Source organism: Panthera leo, chromosome C2, assembly GCF_018350215.1.
Source record: "Panthera leo isolate Ple1 chromosome C2, P.leo_Ple1_pat1.1, whole genome shotgun sequence".
In the NCBI taxonomy this organism is placed as follows: Eukaryota; Metazoa; Chordata; class Mammalia; order Carnivora; family Felidae; genus Panthera; species Panthera leo.
In genome coordinates this window covers 138818695-138840815 of record NC_056687.1, presented here as the reverse complement: position 1 = coordinate 138840815, position 22121 = coordinate 138818695, and the positions used below count along the sequence as shown (strand labels likewise).

At 36.9% G+C, this 22121-nt stretch overlaps 1 protein-coding gene and 1 long non-coding RNA gene across 2 annotated transcripts in view; both read left to right on the top strand.

The window, feature by feature from the left end:
- The window catches only part of ZNF385D (zinc finger protein 385D), a 1208478-nt gene that overhangs the window by 35528 nt on the left and 1150829 nt on the right, over positions 1-22121 (top strand). The window lies entirely within an intron of this gene.
- On the top strand, positions 688-20952 carry LOC122230095. Its single transcript, XR_006207275.1, has 3 exons — positions 688-1073; positions 16024-16074; positions 20686-20952. It is a non-coding gene; the product is annotated as an uncharacterized LOC122230095 (long non-coding RNA).

Sequence of the window (22121 nt, the reverse complement as noted above, 5' to 3'; positions counted from 1 at the left end):
TAATGAATTAACTAGTACTTACTGGGTGCTTATTGTGTGACAGGCATTTTTCTAGGTGTTTACATGTGTTTACTGGTGCTTATTGTGTGACAGGCATTTTTCTAGGTGTTTAGTTATTAACTCACTTAATCTCCACAATCACCCTCAAAGTAGATACACTTACTGTCTTCATTTCACACGGTAGACTCACAGACTATTAAATGAACTTTTTTCAAGTTTCTCTTTTCCTCTTTGGTACTAACACATCATCGCCAGCAGTCAATGTTTGTGAAGCACCTAGGAAGTTCTCATTTCTGGCATAAGTCAGAGCCATCACCCTGCACAACTCCAGGGGTACCATTCACATGGTGATCCATATAAGTGCTGCCCCCTGAAAATAGTGCAGTGGACAGGCTGGGCTCTCCAAAAACCTTAGCTAAGGACAGTTTTACTCCTTCAGAGTTTCTATATTCTATGGTCATATTGAAGCTCACCCAAATGGAGAATATCATACCCTGTAAAGTTCATTGTAAGGAACTACTTTCTAAAAAATAAAGTTTCCCATAATCATATGGGCTGTTTGAGAGATGATCCCCATTTCCAGAGATATTCATGATAACATGTGGGTCACCCTTTGGCTCTATAATTCTCTGACATCACAGTGGTGAAGCACCATGGGAACAGCCTGGGTTTGGGGCTTGAGGAACCAGAGTTAAATCTTAGCTCTACTATATTACCGAGTCTGACTGTGAGGGTCTGTTTCCTAGTTGTAAATGGCATTAATTTTTTTTCATAGGGTTTTCATAGAATTCAATGAAACTGAGTAAATCCTTGATAAGTAAGTGATGGGGGTTTAATAAGTAGTCTATTATTTCTATTAGCAATAGTATTTTCCAACAGGTATGTGAGGCTGTAGATCCTGTCCTCACGAATATGAATAGGGGAAAGTGACATAAACACAAACAACTGCATTACAATGGGACGGTTACAGGTGATGGATATTCAGTAGCAAGAAAGAGATTACCTCCAAAGAATCATCAGGAAGAATTCCTCAGAAAGCAGTGATGGTCTACAGAGCAGAAGCCTTTTAAATGGTAACTTTTGTCAAATAAATAAAGTAGATGCAAATAATGTTCTGGGCCTTGGAAGTTGGAAATTAGCATTATTACTGCCCTTCTAAGCTTTCTGTTTGAAATTCTTGCTGTGTAGAGGACTTCCTATCCTCTGCTCTTATCGCTCTCCCCAAATTTTGTAAGCCCCCTTGTTGAATTTCTTTCTACTGGAGTCAATTTTGTTCCCCTGACGGACGCATTGTGTGTGTGGGGAGCAAAGTTGGGGATTCCAACATCAGTGTTCCTTGGGCAGACCATGGATGTGAGGCTCTCTCTCCAACTTTTAGAAATGTTTGTAGAGGATGTTGGGGTGCTGTGGGTCACAGCTTCTGCAGTGTCATGAGGTGCTAGCAAGAAATTTTTATCACTTAAAAAAAAGACTCACAGTGTCCTTCAGTCAGTTTCCCACATTCATACTCAAACTGTGTACAAACTCTGTGCCTAAGTTGTGCTTACTTGGAACTAGGATGTTTGCCCTCCCATAAATGTTAAGTTTATATTTACTGAGTACCGCTAATGTATTCAATAGAAAAATAGCAACTATTTATAGATGTAGCAAACAAAACCCAGCAGTGTTTCCATCCAGGAAGCACAAGACACGTTTTCCTGCCTAGATACATCCGATGAATGCACCGGGTAACAGCACAGCTGGTGCTGACGTCAGATTATGCAGCCTTCAGTGTTTGCAGCAATGACAATGAACTTCATGGTCTCTTTTGAAAAAAGCAGTTCAATCCAATAACTGCTGAAATGCCTGCTACCTGTTTATTATCGTCTCTTTTGTCCCCTGGGACCTTCGGCAGCATATTTAAAAAGCCCAAGTCGAGATCACTGTGCAATACCCACTGCTAACAATATGTGTTCTTTTTCAGACAGTGATTAATAAACATAAAGAATTGTTAGCCGGGGAAAAATTTGAACATTCTTTATGGATTTTCAAAAAGTATTTTCCCAAGCCTGGCAGATCAACCCTAAATGGAATTGGTGAAAAAAAAAAAATCAAAGCTGGATATGAATCACTGTATCAATCCATCAAACATTTCATAAAGAGGCAGTAGGCATCAAGAAAAAAAATAACAAAGGCAAGTGGTAGGCCTCTCTTGCCTTTTAAAATGAATACAATAGAAGTTATTTATTTGCAGGAATAACATAAAGATCCAGATCTTTCAGTCTACACATTTTCCTCCATCACTTAGATCCGTAGAATATGGCTTTCAGCAGTCAGTACAGAATTACTATATTATAACACAGTAGTTCAAAAGTTAACCGCAATTTAAAATTAATTAAGACAAAACTGGGGTGCCTGGGTGTCTCAGGCGGTTAAGCATTCAACTTCGGCTCGGCTCAGGTCATGATCTCATGGTTCTTGAGTTCGAGCCCAGCGTTGGGCTCCATGCTGACAGCTTGGAGGCTGGAGCCTGCTCCGGATTCTTTGTCTCCCTCTCTCTGCCCCTTCCCCGCTCGTGATCTGTCTCTCTCTCTGTCAAAAATAAATAAACATTAAAAAATTAATTAATTAAGATAGAACTTCTTTTACATGTTGCTCCACGATGAAATACATACTTCATCTATATGATTCTTTTTTTTTTAATTTTTAAAAATTTTTTAATGTTTGTTTATTTTTGAAGGAGAGAGAGTGGGGGAGGGGCAGTGAGAGAGGGAGACACAGAATCGGAAGCAGGCTCCAGGCTCTGAGCTGTCAGCACAGAGCCTGACCAGGGCTCGAACTCACGAACTGCGAGGTGATGACCTGAACCGAAGTCGGTCACTCAACTGACTGAGCCACCCAGGCGCCCCTCATCTAGATGATTCTTAAAGACTTTAAAAAATCTATCATCCCCAGGATGTCACTGATGCTTAGTAATCTTCCAAATGAGCACAGACTTTGAAAGGCATTACCTCCAGATGAATGTGATTCTTAAATATATGGCCCTAGGAGCCTTATTGTCAATTAGATCTTTAGACACAATGCTAAGGTGTCCAGACCTAGATTTGGGGATTTCTCAGTCCATGAACAGCTAATAAAATGGGTAACTCTTGAATACTATACACACCTGAGGCTTATCCAATCACCAGATATTCATTAATGCCCTACTCTGAAAGTATTGTAATTTTCCTATGTGTAAAGTCCCAGAATACAGAATACTCTGTTGACTTTAGTCCATAGTTCTGCAAGAAAAATGAGTCTTGAACAAGGGTACGTAACTTTTCTTTTTCTTTAAATTTATTTATTTATTTTGAAAGAGTGTATGTGTACACACACATGGGGGGGCGCAGAGAGGGAGAAAGAATCCCATGAGGGCTCCACACTGTTACAGCAGGGCCCCGTGTGGGACTTGAACCCACAAACTGTGAGACCATGACCTGAACCAAAATCAAGAGTCAGACACTTACGTGACTGAGCCACTCAAGCACCCCATAAGCTTCCTTTTAATAAATGCTAAAAACTGTTCTTTCTGTTAATTGTTACACAGAGACAAATTCTCAAATGCATTTATGAAAAGCATATGTTATAGCACAACCCACTAGTGAGTATTTCCTGTGTCAAGTCCAAATACTCCCTTTTCCTTTTGTTCTTTCTCTCACAGATATCAGGGATTTAGTCCTTCCATCCAATTATCATTTAAAAAGATTTTGTTTCCCTTAAGTGTGAATTTAGAATGAGACACAGTAACATTGTGTACATTCCCCATCTCCTTGCTACTCCCAAAGGTATGCACTATTTTCAGAGAATTGCTTTTGAGAGGTGGCCACAATGTAACTGCCGGATTACAGAGTGATGAGGAAAAGACTAGCCCAGGAATATCATACTCAGCCAAGCTGATATTCTTATATAAAGGAAATAGGCAGACATTTTCAAACATGAAAATGTTTGAAATGCATGAAAATGCAAACATGCATTCAGATAATATAGCTCCCTTGGTTTTCTTAAAACATACCACACACACACACACACACACACACACACACAGAAAGAGAGAGAGAGAGAGAGAGAGAGAGAGAGTAATAGAATAACTCCAAAGCAGTCATACGTGAGGAAAGTTGAACAAAGGGTTTGGTAGTAAGGACTGAATCCATAAAAAAGGAGATATAAGTCTGTTACATCTTTCTCTTTTTACTTAGCATGATTCTTACTCTACAAATTTAGCTGTGTAGAAATGTTATATTACTCAGTTTTTCTAATTAAACCTGACTGCAAGAAGCTTTGTTGCCTGGATGGGGGGAAATTCAATGTCTTTTTATTTTATTATTTTGTTTTAGTTGCTTTGTTTAATTATACAATATGAGCATGCTGTGTACAGTGTTCTGCACCTTCCTTTATTCTTTTTTTATTAAGACTATATTTTTAGAGCAGTTTTAGGTTCATATCAAAATCAAGAGGAAGGTACAGAGATTTTCCATATACTCCCTGCCCCCACACATGCACAGCTTCCTCCATTATCCATATCCCCCACCAGAGTGGTACATATGTTACAATTCTGGAATCTGCAGTGACTCAGCATAGTCAAAGTTCAAGGTTTACATTAGGTTCACTCTTGTTCTACATTCTAAAGGTTTGAACAAATATATAGTGACATGTATCCATCATTATATATTATGATCTCCCACAGAATATTTTTACTGCCGTAAAAATCCTCAGTGCTCTGCCAGTTCATCTTGCCCTGCCACCCAGGAACCACTGATCTTTTACTGTTTCCATAGTTTTGTCTTTTCTAGAATATCATAGAGTTGGGATCATATAGTATGTAGCCCTTTCAGATTAGCTTCTTTCTCTTAGTAATGTGATGTAAGTTTCCTTCATGTCTTTTCATGGCTTCATAACTCTTTTTCTTTTTAAGTGCTGAATAATATTTCTTTGCCTGGATACACCGCAGTTTATTCATTCACCCACTGAAGGATATTTTAGTTGCTTCCAAGTTTGGCCAATTATGAATAAAGCTGTAAACATCCATGTGCGGGTTTTAGTGTGGGAGTAATTTTATTTTAATTTTATAGATTAGGCACAGGCATACTGCAAGAATATGCAGTGATTACAGAATTGCTCTCTCAGTTTAAATTTATCTGATTCACCAGTGATCCCCATATTATCCAAGCCTACTTAGTTTTTCTGAAGTCAGAACTCCAGGTAAGCTCAGGGATGAGAATCTTTGTAAGGGCTGTGAGCTTATAAAAGCACCCCCATGCAGTTCTGAGGTCTTACCAGCTAACTTCAAGTGTATGCTCTGTAAGTATGTAAACTTATATATATATATATATATATATATATATATATATATATATACACACACACACACATATACACACACACACACATATATATATACATACACATATATATTTATATATTTATATATTTATATATTATATATATATTTATATATTATATAGTGTGTGCTAATAAACATATATATTTATATATTATATAGTGTGTGCTAATAAATCAACATGACTTCATGTATGAGTCAATGCATGTCAGGAAGACATGATGGCATTTTTGCTACTCACTTCCCAAGAGCCCTGAGGAATCTCCCCCTGCACTCTCTTTTCTTGGTCTCATCCTACCTTTTCTCTCCCAGTCCTCCTCCTGACTTTGACCATTCTGTATTTTCAGTTTTTTTCAATGAACATATATTACTTTTGTAATTGGAAATAACTAGGTAAACGTGGAGAATATATACATACCCACACACATATATATTAGAGGGAGAGGATAGAATCTGGTGTAATTCATAATTACCCTATATTTTCATTTGCAGAGTAAGCCATGATTGAGAGAGTGGGGCAGTAAATTTGTAACCTCCCCTAGGTTATAGGTTGGGCAAGTGGGAATATTCATGTTAGTGTGTTAAAAAACAAAACAAAACAAAACAAAACAAAACTCTCACCTTGGGTCTTAACAAAAATAAGTCTTTGTTCTCACTCAAGTTATAGTCTCCTTAGATTGATGGTGTGCTCTACCATTCAGTCATCTAGGCTCCTTTTCCCTCAAGGGCCAAGATGAAGTTGGAGGAGTTACAAGGGAGAAGGAGGTGTCAAGGACAACCATCATATCATTTGGCTTGTGCATGTCAGTGAATGTCATTTGTTGCCATTGGTACCTGCGAGCATACAAGTGAAACTGTCAAGGAGACAGCTAGTAGGATTTCCCAATGGAGCTCAGATCCCAGGAAACCCAGATCTGGCACGAGCCTGTCCAGCTTACTCCAGTCCAAAACTGAGGATGGTCCCATGAGCCATGTGCTGGGCTGGGCAGTTTCTCAGCTGCTTTCTCATGCTTTAGTTGTAGAAAAGAAGAAGAGGAATATTTCTCTCTCTCTATCTTCTATCTGTGTCTATCTATCTATCTATCTATCTAGCCAGCCAGCCAGCCAGCCAGCTAGGTATCTAGGTGCTGGGAAATCAGACTTGTGATATAAAACTAGACCTAGAGTAGTGGTTGTTCACCATGTGAACATAGAGTGGTTTGCTGGAACAGCAGCAACAGCAGCAACCGGGACCTTGTTACAAAGGCCAACTCCTGGGCTCCACCCAGACCTGCTGAATCAGAGACTCCAGGAGAGGGGGCCCAGGAATCTATTTTAACAAGTCCTCCAGGTGGTTCTGAGGTGGTTAAAGTTTGAAAAATGCTGTCCTAGCTGATCTGTGGGGAAGGGTATGATGAGCCCCTTTGTGATTTCTTCTTGTGTCCGTTCATTCCTTTAAACGCAGTTCTCTCAGTGCCAGCTGTGTAACCAACCACTGCTGGGTTATTCAGGGGCAGAAGTGTCACTATTTGCTCACAGTCTCCACTCCTCAGTATCCTCCAGGCACAATTTCCATAATCATCCAGGGGAGTCATGCTTGTGGAATGTAAATCAGGTTGAATACTTGCTGAAATTTAACAGGTTTAGGAAAATAAATCTGCTACAGAACATGCATGGAACACATTTCAAATAAAATACAATGAATTCTGCATTACTCACTATTTGTTTTTATTATCCTCACTAATATTCTCCCACATTTGCCTTAGTAATTAAATGTTGCCTGAATATCAAATGTTTACATCTCAGGTTCTGTGAAAGCAGATGTCTTCCTTTAATTTTGCAAACTCATAGAAGTTATGTAAGTTAAATTGATATTAACTGTGAAAAGAAAATGAACTGAGCAAAACTATTCTTATAAGCTTTTCCCACCTCCTCTTCCAATTAGTTGGTAAAATGGCAATAAATGTATAAAAATAAAAATGTATAAAATGAGCTCTTGAGAAATGAATGGGCACCTTGTCTTCTAAAGAACTGTTACTCTCTCTTCCTCACAGAAAAGTCAGCCCGCATGTAGACTTCTTGATTTCTGGGCTTACTTGGTACAAGGGTAGCTAGCAGTTTTTAGTGTTTCCAGGGGGAAAAAAAGAAATTGCCACACTTTGGAGACAACCTAAACAGCATTTTTACAGACTATTCTTGCAAAGTATGTTCTGTTGAACACCTGCTTCTCAAACAATTGAAGAATCTGTGTTTTAACACACTTCTTGAGGTTTGAGAACATTCGGTCTGCACCAACAGAGATTGGATCGTTTGAAAAAGTTGGGGGTAAGTTGAGTGCTTTCAGGGGAATAGGGACTGATCTGACTGCAGAGCAGGAGAAATTCCAGTGACTGAGAGAATGGGGCGTGCCAAGAGTGGCTGACAGCCGCAAACTTTAGAACTAAGTACCCTAGATCTTTGAACAAGGGTGACTTGATGAATGGCTGTGGACTAACAACTTTGCCTAGGATTTGAGACTTCTAGAAAAGGTGTCTGTGGCAAAGTTTGGGAAAGAAGGAATAGATGATTCCAGGCAGGTGCCTTCAAATGGACCAAAATTGCTTGGACAAAGATCAGTTTTCTGTTAAGACAAAATGGGATTATAATCAAGTATCTCCTACATTTTTGTTATATTGCACGAGCCCTGAGGTCTTGGTAAAACCCATGAATGAGAGAGTAAGCTTGAAAAAGTGAGTAACTTTGAACTTCACATTAACTTTTGAGTAGGGCCTGAAACTTAGCTTTGATTTGATTTATAGGGAAAAAAAAGTATCTCTTGTATTTTATCTTAGAGCACTTAATGAATTTGCTCAAAATATTTATTTTTATTCTGCGTCCTGGGATTTTTTTCATTAGGGTTCTATTATATTTGGCAAAATCATTTCATCCTATTTTCTGGTCTCTATGATACCTTTTATACCTTAATTTTGCATTATGGTTTCCTCAGTGAAATATTAAGTTCAGGTCTTTCCACAGCAATACAGCACTATAGATACAGGGAAGGAAGCAGTGGAGATGGCCAGGCTATTTTTAGAGTCCAAATTATGTAGACTGGCCTTCTGTATTTAGCAGACTCTTGATGCCCCATTGATATCCCTTATCTGTATTTAGGACCAACTTCTAAAGACCAGCACTTGCTTTTAAAAAAAATTAGGGCCTGAGGGCTTTCTCTGCCACAGGATCCTGCTTCCTCCATGTCTAAGGCAAGATGGAAGTGTGAGTAATCAACACCTCCTCCTGCCCCAGCAGCTCTCATGCAAGACCAGTGGGAGCTGTTGTGTGAATACCCCTGCTCCCTCACTCTGTAGGTAGGATAAGTCTACTGCACATACTGCACATTGGCTCTTAGAGTTGCCCAGCATGGTTAAGTTCCAGTTAAGTACATTGATAACCTACTCAATAATGGGCACTCTGTTGGCTCCCTTCCTTTCCCACTTCCCTACTGGCTTTTTCTCATATCACCTCCTAAGTGAACTATTTGCACTCAAATTCTTGTCTTAGGGTCTTTTCCTGGGAGCACCTAAACTATGAAACTATGTGCCTTAAGTTTAAGGCTATTTAACTACCAGGCTTCTTTGGCTTGTGTCCAAAACATCAAAAATGAAAACAAGTGTTCAGTCCTTGTCACTTTTGTGAGGATAAACATGAAGTCATATAGGAAGAATAATTTTTTTAATGTTTATTTATTTTGAGAGACAGAGTGGGAGAAAGAGAGAATCCCAAGTAGGCTCCCCCACTGTCAGTGTAGAGCTCAATGCAAGGCTCCATCTCATGAACCATGAGATCATGACCTGAGCCAAAATCAAGAGTCAGACCCTTAACGAACTGAACCACCCAGGTGCCCCAAGGAAGAATAATTTTTAAGTAATTTGATCTTCAGATTCATTTTTTAAATTTACTAATTTGTAATGAAACAGGGAGAAATAAACATTTTCTTTTCTTAAATACAAACATTGAGTGTCTGCTGAATATATAAAATTGCCCTAGGCAACATGGAAGATACAGAAACATTCACCTAGAAGTTCACCTTGCCCCCACCAGGAAAAAGGATGGATGCTTCAGATGACATACGACTGTGAACTGCTGTGTAGACACAATGTCATAATCTCTGATGTCTGGCTTTAGTCATGGAAGGATCTCAGAACAGGTTAGTAGTTTAGGAAAGGAGATGAAAAAATGGTCAGGATGGTGAAATGTAAACACCATGAGCAATTTTTGTCTCAACAAATGTCAGTGTAAGGGACTAAAATTGATATAAAAACAATTCTCCTAAAACAATAGTGTCTTGTTTTTATATTTAACCAGATTAGAAAGCAAGTGCTACTCAGACCTTTAAAATCCAGCAGTAAGAAAACTAGCAGTGTGTAATTTCTTTGTACCAGGTTAAACAATGCCAGTGTATTCAAATGAGATTAATGCATTTAACAATGGGTAAGAGAACAGTTGATTCAGAACTCTAAGCATTTATCATTTTTTCTCTAGAGGAGAACAATTGAGATGGTGTATTGTGGAGCAGGCAGAACAAATATCTCCCACTTCTTTGTTTTACTAAATTAATCCTCTTTGTGAGCAATGAGTTGGCTCCCTGAGTTGTTAATGGGATGCAACACATTTCCCATCCCTGTCCCTGGATGAGAGCAAGTCTGCTCAACAGTGACCAAAAGTCATCCCGTTGATTGATTTTACTAATTGAAGAATGTATCTGCTTTTAGATGCTTTGGACTGAAGGATAAGCTATTAATTTGTTTTTTAATCACAAAAATGGTTTCCAGTTAAGGTAGAATGGTACCTTTTCATCTTTTTCTTTTCTTTCTTCAGTCCTTGCCATTTTTGTAGGAAACATTGCATGGATCCAGGCATGAGATCTTTATGCAAATGCAAACAACAAACGAATTGAGACTTTATAGTGTTGACACCTAGGGATTTTGAAATTGGCAGTGGCATTTTGGGCTCTGTGGCTTGAAAGTAAGACAATCTAGTTTTTTTTTGTTTTGTTTTGTTTTGTTTTTGGATTTGTCACAGGGTTATTGTGAGAGAGTCGGTTATCCCCCACCCTGTTCCCAGGCCTGATTCCTGAATTTTTATGTTACTGAATTCATATGTTTGAAAGTATTAAAAATCTAAATTCATCTAGGACCTAAACTTATGGTTTGTAATTTAATATACCTTGTTAGCATTAAATTGCCATCCATAAATACAGATTTATAGGATGCCACCTTCTAGATATGAATAGATCTTATTTTAAAAGCCTCCCAGAGAATTAAATTCATCCCAAGAAAAATAAATCTTTGTTTAGTTACCACTACATTTAGCAAATGGTCTCATTTTACTTCCCAACCTGCAGAGAATGAAAGAGGAAAGGAAGAGGCAAGGTAAACCCTGACTGCAGAGGGCTGTTCTCTGGGGGTGGGGGGTGGGGGGGGTGGGGAGGAGGTGGAGGCTTGTTGGGGATGACCAGAAGTAACAAGTAACATCAGTTACTGAAATTGATATTAAAGCCTGCCAAAATTCAAAATCAACATTTCCACCAGTCAGGTTCCAAATTTTGACTCCCACCAAGACCCAAATGGACCCATATGGCAATGTGGCAATTCTAGGGTAGGTCTAAAAGAGGAAGAAGCAGATATAAGCAACTGATGAATGGCACAGGTCCAGTCCTAGATTATGCTGCAGAAATGTTAAATAGTGAGGCCATACTGAGGGTATTAAAATCTCAAAATAATCCTACCTGTGGTCTACCTCCAGTGACTGATGGGTATGTGGTGTAAAGGTATTTAAGGTTAGCTTTTGTTTAATAAACACTGGACTCTCCAAGATTGTAAGGATATCTCTCATACTTAGTTATAAAATTTTTAAGTTTTATTTTTAATTTATGTGGAATTGATTTTGTATAGTGTGAGGTATGGATTAATTTCTTTGTATGCCCCATATGGATAATCAGTTGTTCCAGCCCTCTTCATTGCCTAACTGAAAGGCAAGGCTGTATGTATTATATATCAAGTGTCAAACAAGCATGAATCAGTTTTGGGTTTTGTGGGTGTTTTTCTCAATGACCTGTCAGATCTTTCTTCATTCTAATACCACACTGTCTTAATTATTATAGCTTTGAATGAGCCTTGATGTGGAGCAGGTGTGTTGGCCCCTCTTTCCCCTTCTTCACTGGTTTCATGATTATTCTGTGTTTACACTTACAAATAAAATTTAGAATGAGCTTGTCAAATTCCATTAAAAATTCTATTGGGATTTGACAGGAATTAATTTAGACCTCAAAATACAGCTGGGGAGAATCGACAACTTTATAATGTTGTCTTCTGTTAATTCACACATGATATGTCTCTTCAATTAGTTAGGTCTTCTATCAATGTCTTTTAATCAATTTTATAATTTTCTTCTTAAAAATCCTGTACATTTGTTAGATTTATTCTTTTGTTACTTATGTTTTTTGAGTTACTATAAATGACTATGTTTATTATCATATTCTTCTTATTACTGATGTCTGGTAATAAAACTGATTTTATATTTACCTTGCTGAGCTCATTATTAATCTTCGTAATATTTCTGTAAGGTATTTTTTTTTTAATTTTTATTTTTTTAAAACTACTATTATTCTGTACTACTTTCTGGCCTTTCTTTTTAAAGTTTATTTATTGTTTTAGTAATCTCTACATTCAACATGGGGCTTGAACTCATGACCCTGAAATCAAGAGGCATATGCTTTTCCACGTGAGCCAGCCAAGCACCTTCTCTTTTTTTCTAATACACAAGAATCTTATCTGTGGATACCATCAGTTTTTCTTTTCAATTCTTCTATCTTTTATGTGAGATAAAAACTAGCACAATATTTAATAGAGGTGGTAATAATGTGTACTCTTGTTTTATTTTGTTTCTGATTTTAAGGCAAATGCTTTGAATAATTTTCCATTCAGTAGGTATTTTCTACATATTGTAGGTTTTTTTCTACATATTGTTTAACATAGTAAGAAAATTCCCTCTACTTATAAATCAGTAGGAGATTATAGCTTGAATGGATGTTGAATTTTATGAAAGGCTTTTTTAGTAGCTCTTTGAATAATTATTTGTTTTTCTTCTTTTATTGGCTAAAGCAATAAATTATATTAATTGATGTCAGACCAACTTTGAATTCAGTTCCTGGAATAAACCCATTTGGTCATGATAAATTGTCTTTTTATAAGCATTGTTGTTAAATTTTAGCTTAGGGTTTTTTTTTTAATTTTTTTAACATTTATTTATTTTTGAGACAGAGACAGACAGAGCATGAACAGGGGAGGGGCAGAGAGAGAGGGAGGCACAGAATCTGAAACAGGATCCAGGCTCCGAGCTGTCAGCACAGAGCCGACGCGGGGATCGAACTCAGGGACCGTGAGATCATGACCTGAGCTGAAGTCTGACGCCCAACTGACCAAGCCACCGAGGCGCCCCTAGCTTAGGTTTTTTAATATGTATGCTTTGAAATCACCTGCAGAAATAGCATAACCTCGCACTAAAGTTTGGTTGAGCAGCAAAGACTAATGATGCCAAGTTTCAGATATCAATCGGGAGTGAATTATAATAGAAATTTGAATCCATCTTTCGCTGTTTGTTGTTTGACTTGTGATAACATTTAAGTCTCAGCTTTTCTTCCTCCCTTTCTGCTCTACATATGGGCAATCTGATATGAAAGCCTGAGTGTGCCTTCCTTTGGACCAGGTAGGAGATTCAAACCACAAAGTCTTTGCCTCTGCATTAGAACTCTCCCTCTGGAACCACATCAACCCCAAGCTGGTCTCTTTTCCTAGCTTCTTCAAGCCATTTTTGGACCAGCTGGGGAAGCCCGTCTTGCCCTCCCTCAAAAGCTTCATAGGTGAATAATAAATCTTTTCATACATTGTTGGTGTATGTGGCGTATCATCTATATTCATATTTGAAACAAGTTTTGAGTAGGGGTTCATCCTGCATCTGTAGTTTGGCCACAAAGCAACACGCTTTTGCTACCTTTGCCTGGTTTGAATATCAAAGTTATACTAGATTTATTAAATGAGTTGAAAAATGAAAAAATTCAAAATTTTTTAATAGCAAAGAGTTTACGTAAGATTACACTCACCTGTTCCTTGATTTTTGGTAGAACTCATCTGTAAAACCTGAGCAAGAGTATTTTATGGATACTTTTTATAAACTATAGATTTAATTAATGATTTTGAAGTGATTCAGGTTTTCTATTATTTTTCAGTCTGAAAAAAAAAAGAAAATATCCAGTTTTCCTGGGTTGTAATGTCAGGTGTTAGTGGTGGTATGGGATAGAGACAGAAGGAGCAAGAGAGCTTTCTGGGTTCTTTTTTGTAAGGTATAAATTCCATTCATGATGGCTCCACCCTCGTGATCTAATCACTTCCCAAATACCCTAGCTTTTTTCAAAGATGTTTAATAATTTTTGGTGTACAGGTCATATATCTTATGTTAAATTTATTCCTACACATTTATTTTTTGTTGCTATTATAAATAGAATTTATATTTTTAAATTTCATTTTTGGATTATTCATGGCTAGTGCATAGAAATGATCAATTTTTGTATATTGATGTTATGTCCTGCAAACTTGCTTCTTATTGGTTTCCTTAGGGTTTTCTACATACAATATAATGTTATCTGAGAACAAGAATAGTGTTTTTCAATACAGGTAGCTTTTCTGTCTTTTGAGAAGCTATTAATTTTTTATTTAGTTTCTTTGATACAAGCTATTCAGATAACTTACTTCTCCCTGTGTTTTGGTAGTGTGTATCTTTCAAGAAATTGCCACAATTCATCCAAGTTATCAAATTTGTGGGCATAGAATTGTTCATAGTAGTACTTCCTTATCTTTTAATATTCATGGAATCAATGGTGATGACTATTTTTTAATTTCTTATATGTAAATCTCCCTTTATTCTTGGTATCTTCTTGGCATCTTCTCTATTTCTTGGTTGGGCTGCCTAGAGGCAATTTTCTCTAGTGGTTTTGACTTCATTTTTTTTACTTAATTTTAATTAGTTCTTATCTTTTGCTTTAGATTTATTTGAGTCCTTTATGGGATTTCATTTTGTCTCTTCTTTTAGCATATCAATTATACTTCCTTAAAAGTGGTTTTAGTTTTTGCTCTGTGCTTTCTGGAAAGTTTCTAGAAACTTTCTTTCCAGCTGGCAAGTGAGGGCAGTTTTAGGGCAAATATTTTTAACTTCTCATCTCTGGATACCAGTATCCTTCTTTGCTTAATGTCCTATGTCTGGAAACTTTCGGCATATTTTTTTTTCTGGTATATCTTAAAAAATTGTTTTAGATAGGAAAGTAAATCCAGTACCTGCTATATCATCTTGGGTAGAAGTGGAAGTTTGTTAGGAATATAGATCAACTTCAGGGCACCTGGGTGGCTCAGTCAATTAAACATCTGACTCTTGATTTCAGCTCAGGTCATGATCTCACAGTTCGTGAGTTCAAGCCCCACATTGGGTTCTGTGCTGACAGTGCAGAGCCTGCTTGGGATTCTCTCTCTCCCATCTCTCTCTCTGCCTCTACCCCATTTGCTCTCTCTTTCAAAATAAATAAACTTAAAAAAATTTTAAAGAATATAGATCAGCTTCAACTTAACACATTTTTACTACTAACACCTTAGTAAACTTCATCTTCTACATGGAAATGAATTTGAGAGACTCCTAATTATACATCATCTTCTGACACACATGGACGTAACTCTGTGTATTTATTTCAAGAGTAAGTTCACAATGATTTGAAACCATTCAAGCTTGCTTTTAGGTGCAGCTGAAGTTCCAAAATCTGTGATAATAAGTTTTCCTGTATTTAAACAATAGATTGAAAATAAACCATGATAGCACAGAGATTATAAGGATGAAGAAACAGAACTTGAATTACTTCAATTATGTTATTTGACATGGTAATTTGGACTTTTTGTCTGTGTTCAGAATTTCGAAGATTCAAATGGAGTAGGAACTGTAAAAGGATAACATTTTTGTTTGGCGAGTGCATATTTTAGTTCATAAATAAAATATTTTACTTATTTGACTAGTATATTTTAAATTTAAATGTATATTTATTCTTTTTAAACTAAAAAGCAAATATAAATATTATTGCTTATTGTCCATGATTATTAGTGAAAAGAACTATCATTTCAAAGAGGGAAATATTTGGTTTTTTTTTCTTTTTTTAATTTTTTTTTTAACGTTTATTTATTTTTGAGACAGAGACAGAGCATGAATGGGGGAGGGGCAGAGAGAGAGGGAGACACAGAATCGGAAGCAGGCTCCAGGCTCTGAGCTTTCAGCACAGAGCCCGACGCGGGGCTCGAACTCACGGACTGTGAGATCATGACCTGAGCCAAAGTCGGACGCCCAACCGACCAAGCCACCCAGGCGCCCCGAGGGAAATATTTGAAATATAGTACACTGTGGTTGTCAAAAATACTAGGTAGGCCACTGTGCAAAAGATATGTTCACTTGAATCACCTCACTCAAGGAAGTCCAAAGCCATGACTTCCCATTAAGTACTTATAGTTTATTTAAAACCTTATAAGTAATAAAATATTGTATCAATAGGGAGACATTTCTGCCATAACCAATATTAACTGGTGACAAATCTGACATTCTATCTTTATCATGTTTCCAAGGAACCCACCTAAAAAGTTACTTCAAGATCAAATACATCCATAAAATAAAAGGTAATGTTATATCTACTCTTTACTCAGATGTGTGTATACAAATTATATATGTATAATTTTATGAAAATACATGTAAGGTATAAAATTGCTATGGAACTTGCAGAGTGGTGATTAATTCCAACTGGAATGATGGGAGAAGGCTTCCTGGGGACTATGAATTTCAGTTCATAAAAATGATCAGTAATATTTCCAAGGGTAAAATAGAGAGCCCTTAGAGGAAAGTGTATTCCAGGCTGAGGAGGAGGCCTGCCTCGTTACTACTAATAAATGAGTTTCTTTTGAAAGCTATATTGACTCTTCAAGTGTTCTTGGGCTTTCCTATGGGAATGGAATACAAGGAACAGAGGTTATTAGATATTCTTTTAAGGTTTGTGGTCTACTTCTAGGCTTTTTAAGTTCAGAATCTAGTACAATATTCCATGAGATGTAAAGAATCATCCAAAAATAGACCATTCCTTTTTCTGAAATTGTTTTTCAACTTGAACTGTTATTAAGGAAGAAATCATGAGGCATTCTTCTCTAGCACAATTAGGACCCACTTCTGTTTTGTGCAGTTTCTACATTCTAGGCCATGTAAAATCACCACAGACCTATTTCCTCGTAAATATTCAATGAAATGGCAACATAAATTCTTTTTGTTTTTGTCCTAAAAGAAGGGTGAAAGTTTTGCAGAGTATTTTTCTTATCTCCTTCCTTAATGGAAGTTTGAATTACATAGGAGAATATGATGGCTTTAGAAATCTAAAACCATGAAATTAAATGTAATTACTTTGTTCCTTTTTACTTTTAAAGCCATTTGTGTTCAAATGTTAGAAATTAAATTAAATTACTCTAAATTAAAAGGCATACTTTTGGCATTTTGAAAGATGAACGAAAATGCTTACTAGAAATAAATGCTAGTTGCGTGGACAGTACAGAATGAGAAGGCTTTTGGCACTCTCTGTCAGTGTCTGTTTTCACTGGTATTTCCTTTGCATTTTAGTCACTAACTCAAAGTTTTGGACAGCTGTACAATGTACGGCTGATACTAAATGGGCCACCTACCGATGTTTAGTGATTGGAGCACAATTATTTAGACATAACTGCAGACTAGCACGCTCTTCTACTTGAAAATGGACTCTTAGTGAAGATAAAATTGAACAGATTTTCTACGTTTAAAAAAATCAGGAAATCCACACATATTTTTACAAACAGCGAATTTCTCTACTCAGTATTTCCAAACAACAGTGATACAAGGTGAGAAGCTACAGTGAGGAACTGTGAAAGTGGTATGGTTTTGAATCGAATCTAATTCTTAGGTATTGGAAGAAAAACAAACCTGTATAGGGCTGTCCTAATGAAAGCTTTAATTACGTTACTTGATCAACAATCTGCTTCTCATTATTACAGACAAAGGAGAAATTCCCCTGTGGAAGCTCTTTCTCCATTAGAGCCATGGTGAATGCCAAAATAATTGCAGTATTATAGAAGAAAAATGTGTGTATGGTATCTGAACAGATATTAAGTGAAGAAGGTCTACTTTAGTTAATTGGCATGTAAAGCCCACAGAAATATCAGAAACTCTAAAAACAAATAGCAAATGATTTCATTAAGATGAAAGCTTATGTGTTTGTAGGTTACATGCAAGTTTCTTCACTATTTTGATGATAATTAAAAATTCTGTTGGATTTTATCATGGTGTGATTTTCATTAGCAAATGTTCTTATTTTGTAAAGGGGTGATTATTCTCTTTACTGTTAGTTAGAAATCTTTAAAACTTAGAAAATACTCTAAACTACCTACTGGCTACAGGTTGCTTCTTAAGAATATATAATGGGGCATACCTTTTTCTTTATGTTATTATTATTATTATTATTATTATTATCATGATTGTTTTATTTTAGAGAGAAAGAGAGAGTGCTTGAGCAGGGAAAAGGGGGAGAGGGAGGGAGGTAGAGAGAGAGAGAGAGAGGGAGAGAGAGAGAATCTTAAGCAGGATCCATGCTCAGTGCGGATCAACAGTTGGATGCTCATCCGACTGAGCCACCCAGGAGCCCCTTTATGTTATTCCTGAAATGTGCACAGAAGTCAGGGCCTACTAGAATACTACCTCCCAGATACATGTGCTCAAAGGATAATACATATTCTATTGAAAAGTCTATTATATCTGTGTAAATGTAAGAAGCAGCAATATATTGTAGTATTTAAATACACATCTCTTGAAATGTAAGACCTGAGTTTCTTATTATATGAATTTGGCCTAGTTAATTAATGAACTAATGCAACTAGTCCATCACCAAGTATCTGTGAGATACAGTAGGATTTACCTCATGAAAGTAATAGTCCAAGCATTTCCTAACAAACAATACAGACAAACAAACAAAAATTCCAAATAACAAAATGAAATCCACAGTTAGGGCTGTATTTGTGCTTTGAAGAAAGTATACGTGATGATGTGAGAGTGTATAAAAGGGAGGCTTATTTATTTATTTTTTATTTTTTGAAGAGTCAGGACAAATGTTTCTGAGGAAACAATTCATATTATAACTGAAGAATGAGAGGGATTTACCAGTTTTAAAGGAGTGCAGGTGGGGACTTTCTATTCAGAGTGAAAAGCAGGTAAACCACTGTGGTAGAAGGCAGTGTGACACAAAGTACAACTTGTCTGGTAAGACAAAAGAGAAGAGAAGACAATATGAGATGAACTTTGAGAGCCAGGTTGGGCCCAGAGCAGTGAATGTCTAATTGACAAGGTATCCAACTTGCCTGGGACAGTCCTATTTGTATTTTCCCTGGAATAATTTTTAGTACCTCCTTTCCCCAAACACACACACACACACACACACACACACACACACGCACACACACACATGTCCTCCTCTTAAAAGTATCCTGGTTTTGACCATATATTTTAAGAGCATTTTACCTAGAGTTCATGTTAAGGATTTTAGCCTTTAAGAACTAAATGCTCTTTTTCTTTGTTTTGAAGCAGGGGAGTATTATGTTTATATTTGTGTTTGATAAAGGAAATGGTAAATAGTTTGAAAAGGAATTAATTAATTGTTAATTGGCAAAGTGGATGATAGCATTCCAAGGGAGAGCTAGACGGAATCTTGGAAGAGGAGGGAAGATGCTATTAGTGGAGATCACAAGACACAAATGAACCAAAGACATGATCAGAAATTCAAAAATCATTAGCTCATGGTGATGGACTGCACAGGTTGGAAGAAAGAGAAGACTTGGGATGGCTCCCGAGTTTCTGGAAGAGTAGAATTTGATAAGATATAATATCAAGTGAGAGAATCAAATGTGGAAGAAAATTCACAAGTTTGTGTTAGGATACTCTGAATTTGAAGGACCTTTGAAGCACTTGAGAAGGAGAAGTCAAATTTGGTATATGTGTCATATGCATCAGGAACTCACATGAAGGCTAGAGATTCAAATCTGGTGCCAATGGCATGGAGCCTAGACTTCGGATGCGATTGCAGAGAACAGGGTTTCTCTATCTTTGCACGGTCAGCATTTTGGGCTGGGTAAGTTTGTTGTGGGACCTTCTCCTGTGCATTTAGGGTGAAGTACTAGAGGCAGTAATTCAGCCTTTCACATTTGGTGGCAGAGAGGCCAAGCGAAGAGTATGTTTTAGACAGAGGGGCGTGGTCCTCATTGTTGAGCAAAACTGAGAAGGCCAAGTAAGATGACTGCAGATGCCCACTGGATTTAGCAACAAGGTGGCAACTAATAAGTTTAAGGAAGGCTTTGTTGTTGTTGTTGTTGTTGTTGTTGTGGAATCATGGGGGAGGAAGCGTTAGCTAAAACCAGGATTCAATTGTCAAATTAGATTCATACGTATCAGTTATAAGACTAGCGTCCTTCTTGTAAAATATTTCAAGAATATAGGCAATCATGTGGCAAAAAAATAAGGGCAGCCTGTGACCTGCATTGTTACCCTGGCCCTTTCTTCCGTGTGCTTTTTGATTCAGAGTAAGAGATGAAGGCACCAAGTGAGTTTTTGAGAGTTATTACATTACCCAGAAGAGAAGTAAATATATAATGTTGATTATTTTCTGATGCTGATAGTTATACAAGTTGCTTGACATTCTCCAGACAGCTGTGCTTCATAGATAAATTAATTTTAGATTTACTTACTGTAAGTAATCTTTAATAATTCTGATAAGGCCACTGTATATATAAAGGTTCATTCTAACAAAATACAATTAGTCTATTTACCCAGAAGTCCAACTGAAAGGAATTCAGGCCATTTCACCTAACTTCTTTTACCACTTCACTTACCAAGAACACTTGTCCTGTAAGCAAATATGAGGTGGAGAGTAGGACTGTGATGGATGTCAAAATCCTCTCTGAATGATGCACAATGAACTAAAAGTGTGTGATGACTGCAGCTAGGTGGGTAAGGAGGTAATCAAGTCACATGATGTCCTTAATATCCCTGGAGCTTAAACATATCTTGGCATACAACAAGAGTTCTGTATTTTCTGATTGAGTTAAGGAATGATTGAATGAATGAGTCTCAGAGGGACAGAATTTTGAACAAGAGTGTGAAGAATGGTGTGGAGCAACAGTTGGAAGGGAGGAGGATACTGATGCCCCTTCTGATCACTGAAATGTATGTAGTACACAGAATGAAGATTCACTGTTTATCAGAGCTTTGGAAGAAGCCGCATGGTCAGGAGAGAGCCGAGCTTCAGTCAAGGACCAGAGAAGAGGCTGAACATAGGAGTGGTGTTGCAAAGGGCAGAGTGGAGTGCTTGGAAGGTGGGAAGCAACAGAGTACTGAGTCAGGTGCAGGAAAGTGCAGCACACACATGGATGAAATGGTCAAGAATCAACTTTCTGGAGAAAGATGGGCTCAGGATATTCATCCTGAGGTGTACTAATAAAAACAGGAATGCTGACTCAATAAATTCATTTTCATTTTTTAGAAAGATTTTTGTTGCTCTTCCTCAGTTCCTAATACTAGATCTTTATTTACCTACATTGAGAGAAAGAAAATATGGTCATGTTTCAACAGAGTAGAATGATTTAGTATTTTGATAATGTCTTTTTACTTAAGGCAAATTATTAGAGCAAGTATATCTTCTCTGATCCATGATTATATAAAATTCCATAGTGCTATGCTTAGCTTAATTACAAAATCCCTTCCCACATTCAAAGATGTAGCCACATAAGCTTCCCTATTTATATATTAAAAATCCTACCCATCCATTTTAGTAGCTGTGTGTTACTGGGTTATCATTTAACCCCTCTGAACTTCAGCCTCCTTGTTTTCAGAATAAGGTTTTAAAATAGGCTCTATCATTTAACTGATAAAATTTGGGAAGGAATATAAAGGAATTGCAAACATAAAGTAGCTAATGCTGCACCTGGTGTAAAATTAGTACTTTTCTACCTTTAGAAAGGTTTGATATTTAGCAAATATATCTGAAGTTCCCTCAAAGCCATTTCTTTACATGTCTTTTTGGAGGTGGCAGCAATAGAGGGGTGGGTCTTAAGTACCTTTATGATTAAAGACTTTACCTTCAAGTTCAGTTTTATAGAGCAATCAGGAGAAAGAGAGGAAGGCACTCATGATAGAAATCATCAATTTCTGTAATATTCTCTCTTCTTAGGGGTTTAATGGATGACTTTCTCCACTAAGCTAATAACTCTTTGAAGGGACTCAGGCTATCAAGGACAACACAAGAAGCCCTCTGTTCTTTTCTGTTAGCCACAAAGAATGTGGTTATTTAATAGGAAGCAATAATGACTTTTTTCATGTTCTTAAATGAAAGAACACATTTTATATCTGCAGGTATCCCTGTTTTACTCTCCATGGCACTCTAAGAGTTGATAAGTGAAATTCAACTTTTGAAGACTTAACGAGAAAAATAGCTGTATGTCAATGTATCATTGCTTCACACTCTATACTAACTCTATACACTTTATGAGGATAATAAGCTTTCATTGGCTTCAAGTTACCAAGGAGAACATCATGTAGCAATTTTCTCCTACTGTTACCTAAGATACATTTGGATTATAGAGCAATTTCCTGCTACTTTTAGTAAAAAATC